This window comes from Lipotes vexillifer, unplaced genomic scaffold (assembly GCF_000442215.2).
Source record: "Lipotes vexillifer unplaced genomic scaffold, Lipotes_vexillifer_v1.1 scaffold732, whole genome shotgun sequence".
In the NCBI taxonomy this organism is placed as follows: Eukaryota; Metazoa; Chordata; class Mammalia; order Artiodactyla; family Lipotidae; genus Lipotes; species Lipotes vexillifer.
Genome location: NW_006792596.1, coordinates 2829522 through 2854885, shown reverse-complemented (window position 1 = coordinate 2854885; position 25364 = coordinate 2829522).

The following is a 25364-nucleotide window of genomic DNA, read 5'->3' as shown; positions in this document are numbered from 1 at the left end:
CTTTCCCTAACTTCCCCTTAGCTGGTACTCAGCAATAGCTTGGGATACTCACTGGTTCAACACATCTTAGAAATGCCTCCATCACACACACCAAGGCATGGAACACACACACACATGCAGCCAAATGGAAACCCAGCACATCTCTCCAGTTATGGTTTGGATATTAATTTTGATATCTTGATTATGTTATTTTGTTTACTTATTTTTGCTTCGCTACTTTTAAATGAAAAGAACAAAGAGAAAACAGAACTTCCTTAAAATGCAATTACAGAATTATTATTTATTGCTTATTTGTCATTCTAAGGGTGCAGGATATCTTGTAATGGACTCTGTTTCAATATTAGGTTTTCCTTTTTCCCCCTTATGCTCAACCATAAGGAGACAGATTTATGGTTTTTAGATCATGTCTTTCTCTGGTCTCGGAAGCATTATAGCTTTCCCTCCCCACAAATAGACATTGTTGTACATTTTTTAACTCTTTAAAAAATGAATATATCTTCAAGGTGATGTTTATAAGATGATTCTTTGAAGAATTTATAGCCTTAAAATTCTATTCTAAAACTCCAAATCACAACATCTCATAATGGAAGTAGCAAGAGTAGAGTTTTCATATTCTTTATAATTTTATCATTAATTTGTTGCAGTACTTTCCAATTCTTGAATTGTGGCGGTTCTAACAAAAAAAAAGCTATGAAACTTTGAGATTATTTATTGTTGGGTGAGAGCCTGTAACAGAGCTAGATAAACTGGTAGTTTTACCAGTGCTTTGGATTTAAATATAGCATTAGGGCTCCCTGACTCCAACATTTAACTTGATTTATAGTTTGTGATGTAAAAATACCAGGGCTCAGATGGCCTTAAGTGACTTTGAAAATTAAGTAAAGAAGAAAATGTAATGACTAATATGAACTTGCTGTGAAATATTAATTACGCGTTTCGAGTGAAGGAAGTAAGCAAACAATAATTTATTCTGTGACATGAAATAAATCCCAAACTGTACTCTTTGCTAAAGGCATTTTCTAAATAAACACTCGACTTTTAAGTCACAAAGGAACTGAAGTTGAAACCATTAGTTACTGTATTCTGAGCTGTTTATTAAAACATTTCCCCCCCAGATATCCTTTTAAAAACAAAATCTAGTTTTGAAAGGTGAGTTAGGGTAGAAAAACAGCTCTAACCTAAAGAGGAGTAGAGCATCTTTTAAAAGTATGCCAGGAGAAACTTCTCAATGATCCATGACAGTGTAAAATGACAGCTGTAACTGCTGAGTCAGTCTAGAAGAAAATCTAAATGTAGGAGCACCTGTAGCCTTTATTAATGACTCCCTAGGAATGTGGGCAAACAGCCAGGGCCAGGCATCCAGCAATGCTTCTCTGATAACTGAGCATTCCAGACCTCCTAGATATAAATTTCTCCCAACTCCCTAAATCACAAATAATATCCTCAACATTCTGAATTAGGCAAGACACACAGGCATGTTATCCATATTATATTAATCTTCTAAATGTATTGCCCAAGGAGGAGACATGAAAGAGAACAGATTATCTCTACTGGAAGACTTAACACTTGAAAAGAGAAAAGGTTTAAAACTAAAACGCTTCAGAAGCAAACACAACGCACCCTTAATCTGCAAGTTTGCAAGAATTTGTTTTTCCCAGCCAGGGGATGCACAAAAACACCGTGATAACACAAATATTTTGCCATACCAGTTACAAGACATTCTTTTTTCTTGGCACCTCAAAGTCACGGCAAAAGCACCCCTTAGGGGCTTCCCTGGTGGCGCAGTGGTTGAGAGTCCCCCTTCCGATGCAGGGGACACAGGTTCGTGCCCCAGTTCGGGAAAGTCCCACACACCGCGGAGCGTCTGGGCCCGTGAGCCATGGCTGCTGAGCCTGCGCGTCCGGAGCCTGTGCTCCGCAACGGGAGAGGCCACAACAGTGAGAGGCCCGCGGACCCCAAAAAAAAAAACAAAAAAAAAAAAAAAGCATCCCTTAGGATTTACATGGTAGGAATATAATTTTTTTTTCAAAGATGAAGAGAGGTGAGTTACTCTAACTTGTCCATTGGACATAGGAGAAGTTTACCATAATTTACAAATTTTTCAGAAAAATATCAGCAACCTTGAATTACTATTCAGAAGGTGAGCTCTCAGTCTAAGTCAATTTTGATGAAATTGAATATTTCCAGGAAGTATTTGGAAATTTCTAGTGAAAGATGGGTATTTATGAAACCAGCAGCAAATGTAAATTACTTGTAAATATATAAAGGGATGTGACAGAGAAAACCCAAAGAATAAGGAAAACAAGAGTGTTCCTAAAATGGTTCTAAAAGTGAGGTTCCTAAGCAGCAGCACAGGCATCATCTGGCAACTTGTTAGAAATGCTAATTCTCAGGCCCCACCCCCAGTCTCTTAAAACTAGTGACTCAGAAACACTGGGGTGGAGCCATGTATAGATAGTTTAAACTATTACCCCCTCAGGTGATTCCAGTGCAGCTAAGTTTAGAAACACCTCCTGGCTAAATTCTGATATGAACTGAGGGGAAAATATCCAGTTTTCACTTATACAAACAATCATGCAAAGATTCACCTGAAATAGTGTCACTTATTTTTTCTTTTTAGCCCAAAGACAAGGGTTTTTAAGGGCAGATAAAAGAGAAGTAATAAGAAGAGAAATGGAGTCACGATCTAGAAGAGCCTTTGAAAAGGACTGTAGAATACGGCCACACAAAGCAACATTAAAAAGTAAAATTTTCTGATTCCATATATTGTTTTTTTTGTTTTTTCTTTTATTGAAGTATATATGATTCAGTTATACATATATATAATTTTTTTTTTAAGAAAACAAACTTATGGTTACCAGGGGATAAGGAGGAGAGGGAGAAATTGGGAGACTAGGATTGACATGTACACACGACTATATATAAAATAGGTAACTAATAAGGACCTACTGTATAGCACAGGGAACTCTACTCAATACTCTGTAATGGCCTATATGGGAAAAGAATCTTAAAAAAAATAAGAAAGAGTGGATATATGTATATGTACAACTGATTCACTTTGCAGTACACTTGAAACTAACACAACATTGTAAATAACTATACTCCAATAAAAATTTTTAAAAACTTTAAATGATTTTTATCATCTTAGTTGCTCTGATAAGTTTTTACTATAGATTACGTCTGCTAAAATGCAGTTGAGTAATAACAGCACGTTGACAATTAAAGTAAAATGCACTTGTAGAATTGAGTTCAAAGTTACTCCTTCCACTTTAACGTATTAGGCAATAATCTGAATTGCTTTCTTTTTTACTTAAAGTTTGTATTCCTAACCAAAAAAATAAGATAAAATAAATTAATGATTCCATACATTGTTAAAGAAAAAGGCTGCAAAGTAGAATGGATAGTATTATAGCTTTTGTTATATCTACACACATAAACACAAACACATGCATATACACATCCTTATTAGTATTTAGATTGATTAAAATATCTAGAAAGAAATAAATCTATTTACAGTGATTATCTTTCGTTGGTGAGATTATAATTAATTTAATTTCAGTTTGTTTTAATCTATGTTTACTATGTTAAATATCTATAACTCTATCACCTTGGAATTAAAATAATGCCATTTGTTTTACTGAACTTCCTCTAATATATATCCAAGTTGGAAAGAACTGCTGTTGAGAAGTTGGCATGGTAACTTACCACAATTAGCAAAATTCTTAAGTTATTGTGAGTGGTTCCCAAACTTGTCTACAGATTAGATTCACCTGAGACATTCAACCAATTCTGAAGGCTGTATCCCAGCCCCATGCTGTGGATCAAAGTTTGTAGATCACCACTGATGCCGATGATCTGTATACACACACACACATATACATATAAGTGCATACATATATTAGACTAAACATTGATTATATTCTCAAAAATCTGGGTTCAAAATGGAAATTTTTTGACTATTTAAACAAAGAAAAACCACACTTTTACTGGGATACTTTGACTGCATCATTCACTGCTTAAGCACCAGCTTCTAAGTCCCTGCACAGTGATTTCATAGCATACTTCAATTTCAACCATAAGATGTTCAATTACATAAAAAGTGAGTCAAAATCAGATTCCTTTCATTGTTTTGTGAATATTTTAATCACAAAATCTGTGATTACAAAATCCCTTTATAGCACATTGCAGTGTGTTCGTTGACAGACAGAAATATGTATCCGCAGATTTATGAGCCTGAAAGATGCTGTTGCCCTATTTTTGGAACACCAGGGAAAAGACCAACTGCTTCAGACTCTGTAAAAGATAAATTTCAGGGGAACTTGGCATATTTGGCAGATAGGGTTAAAACTTTGAATACAAAGAATCCCCCGAAACTTCAAGAACCAAGAGTAACGTCATTTGTATTATATGGTACTCCAAGAACTTAGAGCTAAAATTCAGTTATGAGTAAACTGGACTAAAAATATCTCAATTTTTGACATAGTGATAGTCTCAAAGAAAAGATTCGTGGAAATGATTTCAAGAAATAGATAAAATTGCATCTAGTTTGTTCCACAGGATAAATTCATGTGATAAGATTCCTGATGTGATAGCTAAGTTTCACTTAGAGGTCTAGGAAGAGAAAGTTTCTTCCTAGCATCCCATCTTCACCTCAAGGTAGCCAAAACACACACACACACACACACACACACACACACACACACACACACACACCACACACACACACACATTTGGAACTCAAGGTTGATCTGGCTACCAAATAACAAAGGAAACCTCTTTGGAAAAATCTGAGCTGGAGGGATAGAGAAAATATTTCTCTGTTTTCCCACAAGTCAGTCACTATTCCTTTTTTACAGACTTGTGAAGTTTTTGTGTTTTTTTCCCTCCTGACTTCCACTATGAAAGCAAGTACACAAGTTTGGTATTCAAAGGGCTCTGTCTTCCCACCACACAGAAAACTCCTGTACAAAGAGTCAATAATCACAGTGATATCAGAAAATCCAACATGTGGGGAGAGTGTCTCAAATCCAGACGACTTACTTTCTAAACTTGCCATCGCTTAGATTTATTTGTAGTTTTATTTAATTCATTTCAAAATCTCAAACAGTATTAAAGAAGGGCATGAGGTAATTATGTTTATTAAATAGGTCACCCCTATACTGATGGTGTTAGCATTTCTCAACAGGACCAAGGATTTCTTACACTTAAGGCATGTTTTCTGTTGGAGGAAAGGAATGTTCCATCAGTCTTCATATTAGCTCTTTGATAGGATTCCACTGTTTCCACCCAGTTATCTATACTCAATAAGGTAATCCTAGTTATTAACCTTATGTTTGTTCTGGCAATTGGGAAAGAAGATACACTGAATTATGGATATAAAAATGTGGTCAATGTTAGGAGGTAACCAACATTGTAAATCAACATGTTGGCATTCTGCAGTGGAGAAAGCCTAGGCCTTGAAATCATTCAGATTCACATTCTGTCTCTGCCAGGTTGCTTCATAAGCCACCTTGGGTAGGTTAATGAGCATACAAATCCATTTCCCTCAGCTAGGAGCAACAAAACCTATTTTTAAATGCTGTAGTGAGAATTGCATGAGATAACATAAGTACTTGGTCTGGTGAATTTGACATGTAGTAGATACAGAATAAATGGTAGTTATTAAATCAATCTCTTTTCATACTTGTTAGTTAGAGCCAGTCCTTGATGTAAGGAATATCTCTTTAATTACTGACCACTGATTTTTCTGAACCCTCAAAACTATGGACAAACCCTTGCTAAATGTTGCTGGATTTTTAAGAGTAACATTCCATTCATTAATTGATGGCAATCTCCTGGGTGAATGAGGCACTTTCCTTTAGGACCTGACTAGGCTACCCAGCACTGAAAAGTAGCATTCGCTCTTAGTTTGTTTCAACACCAGGTATTCTCCTGCTGTGATAGACAGAATAATGCCTGCACCCCCAAGATGTCCATGTCCTATTCCCTGCAACCTGTGAATATGTTGCCTGACATGGCAAAGGGACCTCTCAGATGTGACTACATTAACGACCATGAGATGAGGGCAGTGGGTGGTGGGTATGCTAGGTTATTCAGGTGGGCCCAATATCATCACAGGGTTCTGAACTGAGCAGGACCCTGTGCGGCTCCGGGGCATGGGGAGTCTATCTGTTCAGCCTCCATGACCTTCCCTGAGTTCCAAAGGGCAGATTTGAACAACTGGTAATCTGGGAAGGGGAGGGATGCTGAGTCGAGGGAGGAAAAGCCAAGAAACAATAGTACAGACTTGGGGCAGGGTCCTGGTTCTGCCTCAAGGGATACACTTAACCATATCCTTAAGCCCTTTTATAGAATTAAAACCCAACAAATGGAAGATGTCAGCATTCTCCATACCAGAGAAGACCACCTGAGTCTGAGGCCAGACTGAAGGAACCTGAGAAGCTCATCAAGAAGATTTCCTGAGATGAGATTAAAGGAGGGCAGGCCCTACACACACCCTAAGCTTATCAGCAGCCCCACCCTTGAACTGTTGCCATAAAACTCCTCACCAAAATCCCCTAGGTTGGGACACATAGTTTTTGAGGGCAGGAGCTCTCTGTGTCCCCCTTTGCCTGGCAAAGCAGTAAAGCTATTCTTTTCTACTTCACCCAAAAGTCTGTCTCTGAGATTCAATTCTGCACCGGTGTACAGAGAGGCCGGGCTTTCGGCAAGTTCTAACAAGGGAAAGGGGGAGGCGTGGAAGTCAGAATCAGAAAAAGATGTGATGGCTCCCATGAGCCATAGAATGCAGGTTGCCTTTGGAAGCAGATAAAGACAAGGAAAAAGATGTTTCCCTGGAGCCTCCAGAAGAAATGCACGTTGGCCTACACCTTAATTTTAGCCCTCTAGGACTCATTTTGGAATTCTGACCTCCAGAACAATAAGAAATTTGTGTTGTTTCAAGCCTCTATGTTTGTGATAATTTGTTACAGTGACATTAGGAAATTAATGACCTATTCTCCCCCTATTTTAATGATTCACCAGGCCTTAGCCTTTCATGCCTTATCCCATGGGTGTGGCCAAGTCCTGTCAAATTCCAGCTCCATGCTCCAGATGTCTGCTAATCAGAATTTTCCTTGACCTCAGTTATGCTTACAACTAACACACCAGTTTTTCTGTTTAATTCTTGAGGTGCAGTCATACAGTGTTCACCTCTAGGTGGCCTCTGAATGGTGACTTGTACCCTAAATCTTACCCACATTGGAAATTTGTCTGAAAAGCTAAAATTTGCCTGGCAAGCTAAATTTTGACTTCAATTTTGTAGCAGAGCTTATTCTATTTATATATGCCCTTTTTAAAGAAACTGACCAAGAGCTCTGATCTTAAATTTTAAATAAAGAAATGTATGTATTTAACATATAAGATGTAAATAATGTACTATATTGACTTTCCTGCAGTAGGTGATAAAAATCAGGGAATATCTGTAGCCTTTATGTTGTATAGTAAAGGATTAGCTCAGCAGGTCTGGGATGCTCAAAACCTGCCCATTCCAAAGGTTTTTCAGGGCTGGACCCTGAGCTACTCCTGGGAGATAACCTCTAAGCCCTTTAAACAACCTGCCTGGTAAGAATGACTTTGTATACCTTGGGCCTTGGATCACACCAGATAGTTTATGCTAACAATGTGATTTATGATAAATACCTGTTTTTGTTCACCAGGGCCATCAGTTTGACCCCTGGGGAGGGAGCTCTGGAGACTCAGTAGCTAAGATCAGTCTTGCAGGCAGGTCTATGTGACTGACCACCAGTAAAAACCAAGGATATCAAGGCTTGGATGAGCTTCCCCGGTTGACAGCACTTTGCCTGTGTTGTCACCTATTACTGCTGGTAGAGTTAAGCACTGTCCGTGAGTTTCCACTGGGAGAAGACAACCAGAAGCCTGCACCTGGTCTCTCTTGGACTCTGCCCTATGCACCCTTTTCCTTGCTGATTTTAATCTCTTTCCTTTTGCTGTAATAAACTATAACTACGAGTATAGTAGCTTATCTGAATTCTGGGAGTGCTTCTAGCAAATTATCAAACCTGAGGGTGGTCTTGGGGGCCCTCCAACATAAGATCGCAGACTTTTTCCTAACGCTTAAATGATCAGATGAGTAAAATTGGCTTTTCATAAACTTGCTAAATTTGTTTTAGAATTTCATGATCAAATAATTTTATCTCCAATCCTGACTTACCACTTCCTAATCCTGATTTACAATTTCACACACACATGTGTGTGCACACACAGACACTTATGTACAACTGCACGTGTGAGCACACATTATATAATGCCTTGAAAAAGAAGACAATTATTCTACATTTGCTATGTCTCTCTCCTGATGAACAATAAGTCTAGTCAACCACACACAGCCTACTCTATTAGAACATTTCATAGACAAGCACTTCTCTTCCTTTGGTAGACTGGCGAAACCCAGCAGGATCCTGTGGAGCTCCTGGGCACAGAAGGCTTTCAAACAATTTCTAATCAGGGAAGGGAGGGGGTGCAGAGACAAGGGGGGGAGAAGCCAAGAAACAACAGTGTAGCCTTGAGGTAGGGTCCTGATTCTGCCTCAAGGGATACACATAACAATATCTTTGAGCTCTTTACAGAACTAAAACAGCAACAAATGGAAGATGTTAGCATTCTTCATTCCAGAGAAGATCACAACTTGATAACCTTGAGAAGCTCATCAGGAGACTAGCTGAGGCCAGATTAAAGGAGTGCAGGCCCTGCACACACCCTGATCCTTATCAGCAACCCCACCCTTGAACCATTGCTATAAAACTCCTCAGTAAATCCTCCCGGGTTGGGACACACAGTTTTTGTTTTTGAAGCACAAGCCTACTGTGTCCCCCTCTGCCTGGCAAAGCGATAAAGTTATTCTTTTCTACTTCACCCAAAACTCTGCCTCTGAGATTCGATTTGGCACCAGGGCACAGAAGCCAAGATTTTGGCATCACTGGTATATGTCTGCATTATTTCCTTTCAGGTACTTTGATTGAATATGAAATGAGCTAACATGTAAAAGTGATTATCTGAGGGATACTGCTCCCTCCCCTCCCTCCCTCCCACCTTTCCTCCCTCCCCTCCTTCTTCCTTCCTTTCTCTCTCTCTCTCTCTCTCTCTCTTTCTTTCTTTCTTTCTTCCTCTTTTTCTTCTTTCCACCAGGACCAGGGGAAATTTCTTCCTATACTGCACATTAGGTCCAAGATTAAACCAAATCTGCCATGGCTTCAAGTTCAAGGCTCTTTCTGCTTCACAAACCTCTTGTTGTTACAATCTCTGAAAACCATGTCTAATACAAAAATGTTTCTGAATTTTGAATCTATTGGAGTCATAATGTCATGTTGATATGCTTTTGGAGAATTTAAGAGGTAATGCCGAATTCAGCTTCTTATTGAAACCGAGCAGGACCCTGTGGTGCCCTCCTGGGCACAAAAGTCTTTCCAGGTCTCCCATTTCTTATTTCCAGGGTAAAGGTTTCAGCCTCCTAGACCTGCCCTGAGTTCCAAAGGGCCGATTCAAACAGCTACTAATCAAGGAAAGAGGGAATGCAGTAACAAAGGAGGAACAACCAAGAAACTATAGTGCAGCAATTAAAACAGGATCCTGGTCCCTCCTCAAGGAATATATATAACAATATCTTTGAGCTCTTCTGCAGGAACTAAGGCCCCCACCCAGGTGGAGGATGGTAACTTCTGGATGAGCACAAGATTCCTGGAGCACCACCCTGTTACCTCACCACCAACCAATAGCCCTCACCCCAAATTTTGCCTATAAAAACTTCTCCCCCAAAACCATCAAAGAGGTCGGGGTTTTTTAAAGGACAATCTACCCATTTCCCTTGCTTGGCCCTGCAATAAACCTTTCTTTGCTCCAACCTCTGATGTTTCAGTTTGGCACTGGGCACAGGAACTTATGTTTGGTAACATTCCCCCATCACCAATCACATCAGCCTATCCCCACAGCATTACTTCATACAGTGGTTTTAGATCATCCTGTAGAACCAGAGCCAAGTTAAATGGATGATGTATCTAATCTCCAAATTGGACAGACAGATTATTTACATCACAATAAAATAAAGGCCTTTGTTTTTCTCATATATTAATACATATATGAAGTCTATTACATTTTTTCAGGACCTTGTTCTCTGCAAAGGTTTAGCAATCTGTTATTTGAAACAGAACGTTTTCTAAAGAAATAAGTACACTAAACTGTGTCCTTTGGAAATTTTAGCTTATATTTTTAAAATGCCATAAACCCAGGGCTTTCCATTGGTTGAATTAATACAGCCTTCTAATTTGATTTTAGCTCCCAAATGTGTCCTTGCTTTGGTGACCCCCTAAAAACATTCTTGTGTATATTCACATGAAGACTACAAATATTTCTGCAGTATTTCTAAGTGGGTTTACTATAGTGTAATAGCAATGAAATCTTTCTGCAAATTACATTTTACAAAAAATAACTGAACATGAAGTATGAAGTATGGTTGTAATACTGAAAACAAATGATCAAAATGACTTAAATAAATGCATGTATTTAATATTAAGTATGAGTCTTTTTCAATTAAATAGAACTGATCATGGCAGTACACTTAAAATACTAAACAATTAGTTCGTGACCTTATAAAAAACAGATCTGTGGAAGTCATGCTTTTCTTAAGTGTAGTATTTGTCCTTCAGTTGGAATTGCCATAAATTAATTTTAAAGCAAAGCATATGACCCCATGGAATGTTTTAAATGAAATCCTTCCTACTAGGACAACAAAACATCTCAGGACATCAAGTACTTCTAGCAATCAAGAGTGTTTTGTTTGTATTTGAGAAGGTTAACATTCAACTCTTTCTATAGTGTTGCTAATTTTCAAAAGGCATATACTGGAAAAAAGGGGTGATATGCCCTTAGAATATTCATATTAAAATAGACAGGCGTCTTCTTATTCAGAAGATGTTAAAAGCTTTTTCACACATTTTTATTTGAAAGTAATTTTTAGTCACCTTTCATTAAATAAAAACTGACTTCCTTTAATAATCTTAAATAATCAATAATCTTAAATAATCATAACTCAAAAGTTACAGAGAGGAAATTAATAAATATCTGGGTTGAGATTTTGACTTTTACATAGCAAGAGGTTTGTGAAGCAGAAAAAGCCTTGGACTTGAAGTCACAACAGATCTGGTTTTTGGTCTTGGACTGGCTCATCCACTTGCCTGCCAGCATGACCTTGATCAAATTAGTTACTCATTTTGATCCCATCTGATCTAATACATGAGGAGTCTATGTTATTAATGACTTTTTAACCTGATGGCCATAAAGACAACAGACCGGAAAATAACTACTAGCATAGCAAAGGGGAAAAGCAATGCCATCTTGCTGAGCTGAGTCCTACTTCTACAGGTTTCCCCCCTTCTGATCCTCAAACTGGAAAAATTCTTCCAATCAAAAATAATCTCAATAACAGACAAGATGGTGATGGTAATGGTACTTAGCATGTGGGGCTGGAGGTGAGGTGGAAAGTAAGACTGTAACAGGGAAGAGCCAATTCTGACTCCATGTTGGATCTGTTTCTTTGACTTTAACCTTTTGCTTTTCATTGCTTTTGCTATTATAATCATACATAATGGCCTGCCTCAGGGAACCCTGCCCCCCTGCCTGAATGTTAAATTAAAGTACCTCTGTTCAGCTCACAGGGAGACAATCTGACCCTGCCCAACTGTGAATGGCTGCAGAAAAGAAGAAATTAACACAGCCCCTCCTCATGCTGGCCAAGCCAGGCAAAACTACTAGCTTTTTACTTTACTTCCTCACCTCCCCCCCTTCTCTGTTCTATAAAGGAAACTGGCATCCAGACCCCAATAAGATGGTTTTTTGGGGACCCTAGTCCACCATCTTCTTGGTCTGCCAGCTTTCCGAATAAAGCCGCTATTCCTTGCCTCAACACCTCGTCTCCCAATTTATTGGCCTGTCGTGTGGTGAGCTGAGCGAGCTTGGACTCCGTAACAAGGTGATCAACTGAATATTTTACAATACAACATTTCAGGATGATGTAAAACTCAGGATGAATTTCTTTAGTCCTAGTTTGAGGTGGCCCCCCAATCTGTGTTGTGTTTTGAGAAAGACAGCATATGCATATTACAAAAAACATGCTACATGAGATATATACTGGAAGTCTTTGTACTTTTCTAATTGAGAAATGAGACTGAGTCAAGAGCAGAAATCTTAAGAAATATTTTACTGTAAAATACTAGACCTCAACATATTGGATTTGGACTATGATCAAGGTTTTAATTGTATCCCACTGAAAGAATCTTACCATAACTATTTCTAGTGACATTGTAATTACTGCCATTATAAATCTCCTACATTCTTTATAGCATGTGTACTTGTGAAATAACTGTTTCATCTTTTTACTCATGACTAAAAAATAATACTTGAAAAGAGAAGGCAACCAAAAGAATAAAAGTACCCCGGTGATACAACAGGCAGATTAAAGGTGTTCCTGCTACCACAGAACTTCAAAAAGATCTTTAAACCTCATTAAACAAAGAGGCAAGTGCAACATAACCTAAGAAAGTTTTTAAATTTTGTTTGCTTATTAAATACAATGTATTTTCTCTTTAAGCACATTTCAGAGTTCACTGTATTGTTTGTGACTTTTAAAAGTTAATTGAAATGCCAAAGTTTTGAGCATGAAGAATAAATTTCATTTGACCTTTTAAGAAAAATTGTTCTTGTATAGTCTTTGGAAGACAAAAATCTGTCTTCTCTACCAATCACATTAAAATGAGCCAGGTGGCATATTACTTAAATAGCTCGCCTTTCATCCCTGGAGACTGGGGTTTAAATGTGTCTTAAAAGAAATACCCAAGAGTGATTTGTGCATATCTTGAAGCCCATACAATTGGGCCTTAAGTAGTAATAACTTGCAGCTGTGGAGATTCTCTTACAGACCATCAGAAATGTCATAAGACAAGATAGCAGGGCTTCAGTAAAAGTATAAAGGCCACCGAGATAATCCATATAGGATAAAGCTTATAAAAATAATGAACTTTCCTGGTCAATGAAAACTACCAAATGAGCTACTGGTCTTAAAAAAAAAAAAAGAGAGACCAACAGAGAAAGAAAAATGAGTAGTCTCAGTTCAGATTAAGCAGTGAAAGCATCCCTAAAGACATGCAAATTATAATGGTAAATGAAAATAAATAAGCCAAAAGGATAGCTTACTAGTGCCCTCTAGTGTACTGTCTCTCCTGTTTTCTATGAAGTATGACTTTTTTATTTTATTTTTTCTACACTATAAGTAGTGTTTTGAATATAATTTCTAGAACTGAAAACACAAAACAAATAATTAAAAGCTATAAGCCTTTAAAAATCAAATATTAACATTATCAGGAAAAAATTAAAAGACCAACCTAATAATATTATTACACTGTATTAATGTCAATAAACTGACATTAGTGGCAAAGAAAGACGGACAGACAAGAAACTGATATCATTTCCCCTTCCCCATGCTTGGGCAAAGAAGCCTTCTCCCTGAAAAATGTTTTGCTTCACAGTCACTGTGTTTTGCATCCTAACTGTATCAAGTGCCAACCAAACAGATTGTTTGCTAATTGATATCATAAAGCAAGACAGCCCAGTGAAGGATGACAATTCTGACTCTAGCAAACAGCAGCTGATGTAGAGCTTGATAGAAATGCTGTCATTTTCAACACAAACTGCCTAGAATTGACTTTTCACTGTAAATATAGAGAGACGTGACAGAAGCCTCGTACACCCACCTTTATTTTTAAAAAATGAAATGACAATTCTCTTACAATATTTCTGTTACCAGTTCTAGTTTAGCTGGTAGCATCTTAAAGAAAATAAGTTGTAGGGGTATCATTCAGACTCGGTACACAGCATTTACAGACAAGCTAAAAGCTTTTGCCCATAGCCAGATGCAGGCTCAGGAAGAATACTATGTTTGATTACAGATTTTTAGAATGGAATAAAACAGCCAGTGCAGGAACTCTCTATTAAAAATTGCAATACGTCAATAAATTAGGATAGTAAAAGGTATATGCTACTTCAAGTACAGTCATCTCTCAGGATCTAAGGGCATTTGACTTTAGGACCCCTGCGGATACGAAAACTCACAGGTACTCAAGTCTCAAGTATAAGCTGGCACAGTCCAGTTGGTCCTCTCTTTCGGTGGATTCCCCATCCACGGATATGGGGGGCTGATGATATTTATAAATTCAACCACAGCATATTTGAAAATAAAAATTATTTTCACATTTCTATGCATCCTCCACAGCAAAATGCTTTTTCCTAAGCGGGACTTAGCCTGTCAGAATAGAAGAGCAGTACTTAAAAGAAACATGTGTGTGTGTGCGTGGTGGGGGGTGGGTACTTACAAGGCACTGATAAATGTCTAGGGTGAAATCAAATGAAATGTGATTCCACACGAGTTTTTTGAACCTGGGTTCCTAAAGAACAATGGCCACATGACGCAAATAATTCAAGAAAATGATAAAGGCATTCTGAGAAAGAAGGAACGATAATGAAGGGATTTGGAAGTTTCCAGTTTACCTCCCAAGGAGGAAGATGGAGGAAGAGGTAACATACTGCATGGCAAAAACACAGCAGTCTACTTCACGTACTCAAAATCAAAAGAGCAATTATTTTAAAGAATATATTTACACTTTTTAGCTATTTGCACTTTGTTAAATAATTTCACTTCATCTCAACCTGGACTCTTCTTTCTGTTTTACAGAGTAAAATCTGATGAATAAAAATAGATGGATTACAAAAACAACAGAATACACTTTCTTCTCAAGTGCTCATGGAACATGCCCCAGGAGAGATCATATCATGGATCACAAATCAAGCCTAGGTAAATTTAAGAAAACTGAAATCATATCAAGTATCTTTTCTGACCACAACGCTATGAGACTAGATATCAATTAAAGGAAAAAAATGTAAAACACAGAAACACATGGAGGCTAAACAATACACTACTAAATAACCAAGAGATCACCGAAGAAATCAAAGAGGAGATCAAAAAATACCTAGAAACAAATGACAATGAAAACATGACAACCTAAAACCTATGGGATGCAGCAAAAGCAGTTCTAAGAGGGAAGTTTATAGCAATAAAATCCTACCGCAAGAAACAAGAAACATCTCAAATAAACAACAGAAACCTACACCTAAAGCAATTAGAGAAAGAAGAACAAAAAACCCCCAAAGTTAGCAGAAGGAAAGAAATCATAAAGATCAGATCGGAAAGAAATCATAAAGATCAGATCAGAAATAAAGGAAAAAGAAGGAAACAATAGCAACGATCAATACAACTAAAAGCTGGTTCTTTGAGAAGATAGACAAAATTGATAAACCATTAGCCAGACACATCAAGAAAAAAAGGGAGAAGACTCAAATCAATAGAATTAGAAATGAAAAAGCAGAAGTAACAACTGACACTGCACAAATACAAAGGATCATGAGAGATTACTACAAACAACTATATGCCAATAAAATGGACAACCTGGAAGAAATGGACAAATTCTTAGAAAAGCACAACCTTCCGAGACTGAACCAGGAAGAAATAGAAAATATGAACAGACCAATCACAAGCACTGAAATTGAGACTGTGATTAAAAATCTTCCAACAAATAAAAGCCCAGGACCAGATGGCTTCACAGGTAAATTCTATCAAACATTTAGAGAAGCGCTAACACCTATCCTTCTCAAACTTTTCCAAAAAATAGCAGAGGGAGGAACATTCCCAAACTCATTCTACGAGGCCACCATCACCCTGATACCAAAACCAGACAAAGATGTCACAAAGAAAGAAAACTACAGGCCAATATCACTGATAAACATAGATGCAAAAATCCTCAACAAAATACTAGCAAGCAGTATCCCGCATCACATTAAAAGGATCATACACCATGATCAAGTGGGGTTTATCCCAGGAATGTGAGGATTCTTCAATATATGCAAATAAATCAATGTGATACACCATATTAACAAATTGAAGGAGAAAAACCATATGGTCATCTCAACAGATGCAGAAAAAGCTTTCAACAAAATTCAACTCCCATTTATGATAAAAACTCTCCAGAAGTAGGCATAGAGGGAACCTAACTCAACATAATAAAGGCCATATATGACAAACCCACAGCCAACATCATTCTCAATAGTGAAAAACTGAAACCATTTCCTCTAAGATCAGGAACAAGACAAGGTTGCCACTGTCACCACTATTATTCAACACAGTTTTGGAAGTTTTAGCCATAGCAATCAGAGAAGAAAAAGAAATAAAAGGAATCCAAATTGGAAAAGAAGTAAAACTGTCACTGTGTGCAGATGACATGATACTATACACAGAGAATCCTAAAGATGCCACCAGAAAACTATGAGAGCTAATCTATGAATGTGGTAAAGTTGCAAGATACAAAATTAATTCACAGAAACCTCTTGCATTCCTATACACTAATGATGAAAAAATCTGAAAGAGAAATTAAGGAAACACTCCCATTTACCACTGCAACAAAAAATAACAAAATACCTAGGAATAAACCTATGTAGGCAGACAAAAGACCTGTATGCAGAAAACTATAAGACACTGATGAAAGAAATTAAAGATGATACCAACAGATGGAGAGATATGCCATGTTCTTGGATTTGAAGAATCAATATTGTGAAAATGTCTATACTACCCAAAGCAATCTACAGATTCAATGCAATCCCTATCAAACTACCAATGGCATTTTTCACGAACTAGAACAAAAACTTGCACAATTTGTATGGAAACACAAAAGACCCTGAATAGCCAAAGCAATCTTGAGAAAGAAAAACGGAGCTGGAGGAATGAGGCTCCCTGACTTCAGACTATACTACAAAGCTACAGTAATCAAGACAGTATGGTACTGGCACAAAAACAGAAATATAGATCAATGGAACAGGATAGAAAACCCAGAAATAAACCCACGCACATATGGTCACCTTATCTATAATAAAGGAGACAAGAATATAAAATGGAGAAAAGACAGCCTCTTCAATAAGTGGAGCTGGGAAACCTGGACAGCTACATGTAAGAGAATGAAATTAGAACACTTCCTAACACCATACACAAAAATAAACTCAAAATGGATTAAAGACCTAAATGTAAGGCCAGACACTATCAAACTCTTAGAGGAAAACATAGGCAGAACACTCTATGACACAACTCACAGCAAGATCCTTTTTGACCCACCTCCTACAGAAATGGAAATAAAAACAAAAAGAAACAAACGGGACCTAATGAAACTTAAAAGCTTTTGCAAAGCAAAGGAAACTTTAAACAAGATGAAAAGACAATCCTCAGAATGGGAGAAAATATTTACAAATGAAGCAACTGACAAAGGATTAGTTTCCAAAATATACAAGCAGCTCATGAAGCTCAATACCAAAATAACAAACCCAATGCAAAAAATGGGTGGAAGATCTCATTAGACATTTCTCCAAAGAAGATATACAGATTGCCGACAAACACATGCAAGGATGCTCAACATCACTGATCATTAGAGAAATGCAAATCAAAACTATAATGAGGTATCACCTCACACCAGTCAGAAGGGTCATCATCAAAATATCTACAAACAATAAATGCTGGAGAGGGTGTGGAGAAAAGAGAACCCTCTTGCACTGTTGGTGGGAATGTAAATTAATACAGCCACTATGGAGAACAGTATGGAGGTTCCTTAAAATACTAAAAATGGAACTACCATATGACACAGCAATACCACTACTGGGCATATACCCAGAGAAAACCATAATTCAAAAAGAGTCATGTACCACAATGTTCATTGCAGCACTATTTACAATAGCCAGGACATGGAAGCAACCTAAGTGTCCATCGAGAAATAAATGGATAAAGAAGATGTGGCACATATATACAATGGAATTACTCACCCATAAGAATAAATGAAATTGAGTTATTTGTAGTGAGGTGGATGGACCTAGAGTCTGTCACACAGAGTGAAGTAAGTCAGAAAGAGAAAAACAAACACCGTATGCTAAGACAAATATATGGAATCTAAAAAAGAAAAAAATGGTTATGAAAAACATAGGGGCAGGATGGGAATAAAGATGCAGACCTACTAGAGAATGGACTTGATGACACGGGGAGGGGGAAGGGTAAGCTGTGACAAAGCGAGAGAGTGGCATGGACATATATACACTACCAAATCTAAAATAGCTAGTGGGAAGCAGCTGCATTGCACAGGGAGATCAGCTCAGTGCTTTGTGACCACCTAGAGGGGTGGGATAGAGAGGGTGTGAGGGAGACACAAGAGGGAGGAGATATGGGGTTATATATACATATATATATATATATACGTGTAGCTGATTCACTTTGTAATACAGCAGAAATTAATGCAACATTGTAAAGCATCTATACACCAATAAAGATGTTAAAAAAAACAGATGGAGTATACTCAGAAAATTTTCAAAGTAGAAGGGAAGCTCAGAGATCATCTAGTTTACTCATCCTCAGATCTCATCAGTTAGCAAAGGAGGAAACTGAGGCAGAAAGAGGTAAAATCAGATATGTTTAAAATCACGCAGCAAATAGGTAGCAGAGCCAGAAGTAAAATGAGTCTCTAGTTATTCTAGCCATAGTTTTTCAGCTAGCTATTTTGGATGTAATACAAAGTCTTTCTTAAAAAGACTTAAAAGAGTTCAATTTTCTACTGTTTCAGTATTAAGTTTTAACAACTTAATTCTTAAAATGGGCAAAAGAACAGACCTAATGGAACAAACTGCAGAATGGATGGAAATCCCAGCACAACTGATGTCAAACTGTTTTGCAGTCTCAAGTTAATCCTGAGGTAGTACCTGATGGACTTTTAATTAAGCAGCAAACATCTATACGTATGTGTCTGTCAATTTACTCTGTACATTCTGTTTGAAAAAGATTAACTGACACGGTCTAGGGGCTTGGTTATATTATGAGTTAACCCCACACTGCCATTTATTTTTCTTATTGCTAAAATTCTCTTCTCTTTACCCTAAATTTGTAGAGGAAATTTTTGAAAACAATCATTTTGTTTATGATCACTACTGAACACAGTCTAACATTATTCATTCAAAGTGATTTTTTCATATATTATTTTTATACTGTATTCAAAGTTTTTGCCTAATTTTCAGATGATTCCAATTGAATGTCTGCCTACATCCTGAGGCTCAATTCTCGGATTTCTTAGGTAGGAAGCTGACTTAGTACACTGGGCATATGCGATACCACCAAAACTGGATCCTTTGTGAGCACCAACAAGAAACCCAGGAAGTGAGGAAGATCTAGATCATAACAGGGAAAATAACAAAGTAACTGAAACTGGTGTTTGAACCTCCTACACCTCCCTACCGCCCTTTACCTGATCTGCTCAACAGAAGAAGAAAGTATGGAAAAAAGTACACAGACTGAAAACAAAAAAGGGAGGGGGAATTTGGGCTCAAAGTGTTCACCATCCAATTTCACTTCATTTCAAAGTTATAATCCATATGACTTGGTTCTCCCTCTCTGGGGAGCACTAGTGCCACTGTGCCATATGCCACTGTTTGGACTCATGTCTCCCTTCGTTATCCTTTAATTGGCTTGACCTATGGGAAGCGTGGCTTGCAACCAAGCTAACAACATAAATCCACTCCAGTCTCTATGAAATCCACTATAGACAGCTCTTCTGGGAGAATAAAAAGAAAGGAGCAATTTATCCAAAGTTCATAATTCTTCATGCATCTCATATACCAAAGCATGTATTTTATAGCATGATAACAGGTAATGATTCTTTTGCTTATAATTTGAACTTCCTCCCCCCCCATGTAGTTAATGCATAATGAAGATCTGAAAGCGTACGAATGTATAAAAAACACAATTTAAACAGATAAAGTCAAAATTGCAGTTAGAAAACTAACTTTTGGTTACCAATTTTAATTCAAGAAATTCTAATAGGTAAAAAAAAAACTGGATGCTAGATTCTTTTAAAATATTAGCTCAGTAAAAATAGTGGAAAAAGTCAAGTTACCAAAGAAAACTCATTTTATACCTCTATAAATGTAGACTATTAAAAAACAATAACACAAAAGTAGTTACACATCATAAACAAAAGAAAAAGAAAAATTGCCAAAATTGGTAAACATAGAACTATTTGAAAGTTCTTCTTAAGACCCAAAGTCACAAATCTCTTGTGATCTGGGCATATTATGTTTTTGGTTGGTACTTTTTTTTTTTTTTTTTTTTTTTTTTTTTTTTTTGCGGTACACGGGCCTCTCACTGTTGTGGCCTCTCCTGTTGCAGAGTACAGGCTCCGGATGCTCAGGCTCAGCGGCCATGGCTCACAGGCCCAGCCACTCCGTGGCATATGGGATCTTCCCGGACCGGGGCACGAACCTGTGTCCCCTGCATCAGCAGGCAGACTCTCAACCACTGCACCACCAGGGAAGCCTGGTTGATACATTTTTTATTGATATATCTTCATACACATTTTATAGAGTCATGGTTAAATTTTATATACTTTGAGGACACACTGAATGATAGCTCTTAAATTCTTTGTACTGTGAAAATGCTTAAATAGACCCATCTAAGAATAGATTTTGAAGCATGCATGATATTCCCAATTTTAGCAGAATAAATATGACTGAAATATCAAGAAGCATTATGCATGTATTTCATAAAAGAGTATTTTAATTATATTCCATGAACTCATCTATGTCCTCCAAGATCCCTGTTTAAGCATGTCAAGTGGTCGTGACTTAATAATAACTTTCAGCTAATCAGTCTAAGTGCTTTTGGGAGAAAGACAAAAACAACTCTAGTAGTGCTGCATTACTTAAAAATAATTAACTTTTTTTTCAAAACCATCCACCTTATTTATTGCTAGACCTTGATACTGATTCAGTGTTTTGGCTAAATATGTGTCATATTTATATTATCTCAAAATGTCCCTTTTCTTTCCTCAGTGGATCCATCTTTTGAAAGACTAAGGGAATTATGTTGTGATATAAGTCTGAGGAAACTAACAACAACAACAGCAACAAAAGGTAAAGGACATGACGTTCCAAGCTGTCACTTTAAGAAACCATCAACCCTATGGGATTATATCCAAAGAGTACGACAATTTGGAAATATTTTCCATAAGGCATATGACAATATTGAATGAACAATTAAGCCCTTATGATAATACTATCATACTAAAGCATTTGATAATTGAATTAAAAGTTTTGTATGTAGCTATAGGAAGCTAAATTTTTATGAAATTAAAATAGCCTTGCTCCATATGAAAGATTAAAAAATACTTAATGAAATGATAATAAAGCTTTCTGGGTGACCCTGCTAACAGTATTTTAAAAAGCATGATATTTTCATCGCATATACTTCCATACTTTGTACTTTTTGAAAATACAGACTCCCCCACAAAAGGGACTCCAGATACTTTCTAGACTAATATAAGCCTAATAGAGAAAGGGCAACACACAGATGATCATCCATCCTACTGATGGGAAAAGAAGTTTGTTAGTTCACAAGGCAGAAACATATGTTTTTGTTTTGTTTCTTTGAAATGTTAGTTATTTGATCATTTTCCCCTTACATATAAGAGGTGGATACTAATATCATATTTATATTACAGATCAGGAAACTAAATGTTAGAGAGATTTAGCAACTTGCATAACATCATACAGATAGTAATTGGCAAAGTTAGAGTTTATATCAAATGTTTCTGAACACAAATCTTACAATTTTAATTCTTATATTCTCTCTCAGATGACTCTAAGTTATATATTCCAGCAATATTCCTTCTGTTGTAGATGGCAGGGCTTCCAAATGACTGAGAGTCAAAGCTGAATCCCCACAGACACAGAAATTTTCCAACGCCCATTCAAAAGTAATACTAGTAAATATGCCTCTAAAAATTCACTAATCCCTAACTTCACACCTCCCCAAAACCTATATTACATTAGATTGCTGCTTAAAACAACTGAGAGCTTCCTTTCCCTAGCAAGACATTAATGTAGTTAGGTTTTTTTCCCTCCAGATTTGACTAGCAGCCTCATGTTTAACAAACCCAATGATACCCCAGACAAAGGTGAGGACTCTACCAATCCCTAGAGAATGTCCCTTTGCCATTCATAATTATTTTTAATACCCTCCTTTCTGAACACTCTAGAAACAGGAAAATATCCACCTGCCCAAGAAGTGAAGATAACTGGCAACAACCCCAAACACATCAATTCTTACTAAGTTCTTACTTAGCTCTTACAAAGGAATAAAAAGTCAACTTTCCCAAGCCATTTTCTCAGGTCTAACATACCTACTCTGTTAGAAATTTGGGTCTAGGAGTAGTCAGTGATTTGACTTAAATCACTATCTTTCAAAGCTTGCTTTTAGCATTCAAAAAGAAAAAAGAAAGAAAAGAAAAAGGAAAAAAAGAGAAACCATAGTATTATTACAATAAAAATCAAGTCTATATTTATAGGATTTTGAATATAGAAAAGCCCATGAATAGGAAGATATCATTCAAAAAACAGTTGAATTTAACCTCATAAATATACTTCTGTACTTAAAATATAAATAATACTAAAAGAAAAATGATAGAAAAAACACAGGACAAAAGGTTCAAATCATAATTATTTTAAAAATTACAAACCAATAAAAAACGGTTGTCCTACAGTTAAAGGATGAGATTAGAAGATGTATAAATCATAAAAAGTAAATATCAGATAAATTAACTCAATCTTCACTGTTCTCAAAGAAATACAAACGTAATCAACAAATGCATTTTATCTACACAGTAATAGAATACTTCTTTGGAGGATCAGGTTGTTTACTTTGTTTTAATAAATATGTAAAGCTCGTAGGTGTAGAAGAAAATGGATACATACAGTTGGAATAATGAAAAAATATATAAACTTTACAAAAATGTTATCCAAAAGACAATAGATAATCTAGAATATTTTCTAAGAAATTTCAGCAAAACACTAAAATTTAATTATATAATGTTAGTGTGTTGTTGGTATACAAGTAAAAATATTGTGAATGCAATGTAAGTTTGATTTAAAAACATTATGACAATCTATGCAGTGGAATTCTATTGAACCATTAAATGCAATTACGTAAAAATAATTTCTTAATTCCCTGCCAAGTGTGATTTTGATGTGAAATAACAGCTTTAGACTTAAATTCTAAAATCCAAAATCTACTCATGCTTGTATGATATACCATAAGGTAGTAAAGTAGCACATGAAAAGGCTAGCATTTTGCTGAGGTTTCAATGATAAAACACACGTAAAAGACATAAGATAGCAACCAATAAGAATTGTTTCTAAAAATGTTTAAAGAAGTAGTAGCTGCATAAAATTGGTGGGAAAAACAGCCTGATCCCATCATGGGCTTCTGGATAATTAAGGAAGATGATTCAAGAAAATGATTAGGAGCTGCAGCAGGTTTGTAATATACCAAAGGCCGGGTTGTGCTGTGGAAACTGTTGCCTTGTAGAACTGTTTTACTTTAAAATAACTTTGCATATGCTTTCATTGTTTTGATTTTCTCCTAACATCCCCTTTTCTCTGACACTTTGATCTTATCAACTTCTCTCATCCCTCCACTTTTATACTTCTAAGTTGAAAACAGCAGAGAGAGAAAAAACAAACAAAAAAAACAAGTGTTATATAATGTAATCCGAATGGGTGAAATTCTGTCTGTGTTGCCTCCTACTAGAAAAGACCCAGCTGGCATGTGGGGTTCAATGTTTAGTTCCACTGTGTTTTTCAGTCTTTGCCATCAGCACCTCCAAGAACTCCGTGTGTGGTAGCTGAGTCACCCAAGAATATCTCTGCTGAGATGTTACGCTACTTGAGGTTGTTATTTTAATTATAACCATTAATTACATGCACTGAGGATTTGTTTGTTTCATTGTAAACATATTATGGTTTGTATGTTAGAATTATTCTAATGGAAACTTTTTTTTAATAGACATAATTTTTTTCAGCTTTATTGAAGTATAATCAATACACAATAAACTGATCTTATTTAAAATATACAATGTGAAGAGTTTGCTATATGAAGAACATTTTTAGTACATTCCATTTGAATAGATCATACTGATCTATCCAAGGTCTGTTCTGAGAGACAGCTTTGATTCTTATTTGATATTTTAACCTTACTATTTTTTTAGTTCAGGGGGCCCAACTTGTAGTCTACACCTTCTCCCAGGGTCTACTCTTACAGTCCTTGGCATTTTTTAGAAAAAATAATGAAAATATTAGATTAAAAATGTTTTTGATGAATTATCTTTTTTTAAAAAAGACTATTTTTAGAGCAGTTTTTGGTTCACAGCAAAACTGAATCGAAAGTACAGAGACTTTTCACATACCTCTGCCCCAACACACACATTGTCTCTCCCATTGTCAGCATCCCCCATCAGAGTGATAGATTTGTTACAACTGATAATTGTACATTGATGCACCACCCAGAAGTCCACAGTTTATACTAGGGTTCACTCTTGGTGTTTTATATTTTATGGGTCTTAATATATAATATCACATATCCACCATTACAATATCATACATATGTCTAGGGAACAAATAAAGAAGATGTAGTACAGATATACAATGGAATATTACTCAGCCATAAAGATGAAATCTTGCCACTTGTGACAACACAGGTGAGTGCAGAAGGTATTATGCTATGTGAAAAAAGTTAGACAGAGAAAGACAAATACACATGATCTTACTTATATGTGTAATCTAAAAAGCAAAACAAACAAACCAAAATGAAAACAGACTCAATAGTTACAGAGAACAAACAGGTGGTTGCCCGAAAGGAGAGTGAGAGATGAAATAGTGAAAGGGATTAAGAGGTAAAAACCTCCAGTCATATAACAAATAACTCATACAAATGTACTATACAGCATAAGGCATATGGTCAATAATATTGTAATAACTTTTTATGAGGACAGATGGCTACTAGACTTATCGTGGTGATCATTTCATAATGTATGCAAATGTCCAATCATTATGGAGTGCACCTGAAACTACTATAATATTGTTCATTAAAAAAATGAAAAAATAAAAATACACCTATAGAGAAGTAGTGAAAGTCAGGTCTTAATTATAGCATTAACCCAGAGATCATACGTAGAATCTCAAGTCCCATAAGAGTGATGTTTACCAAGAATTTTTGGTTGAAGTTGCAATCCATTTATCTCCCTAGACATTCTATGTTTTAATTTTGGTTTAAACCATATCAACAAATGGGAGTGAATAAAATTTACTGGTGAGAAACACTTTTCTGAAGAAACTAATTCCTCCTCAAATTATTCCTT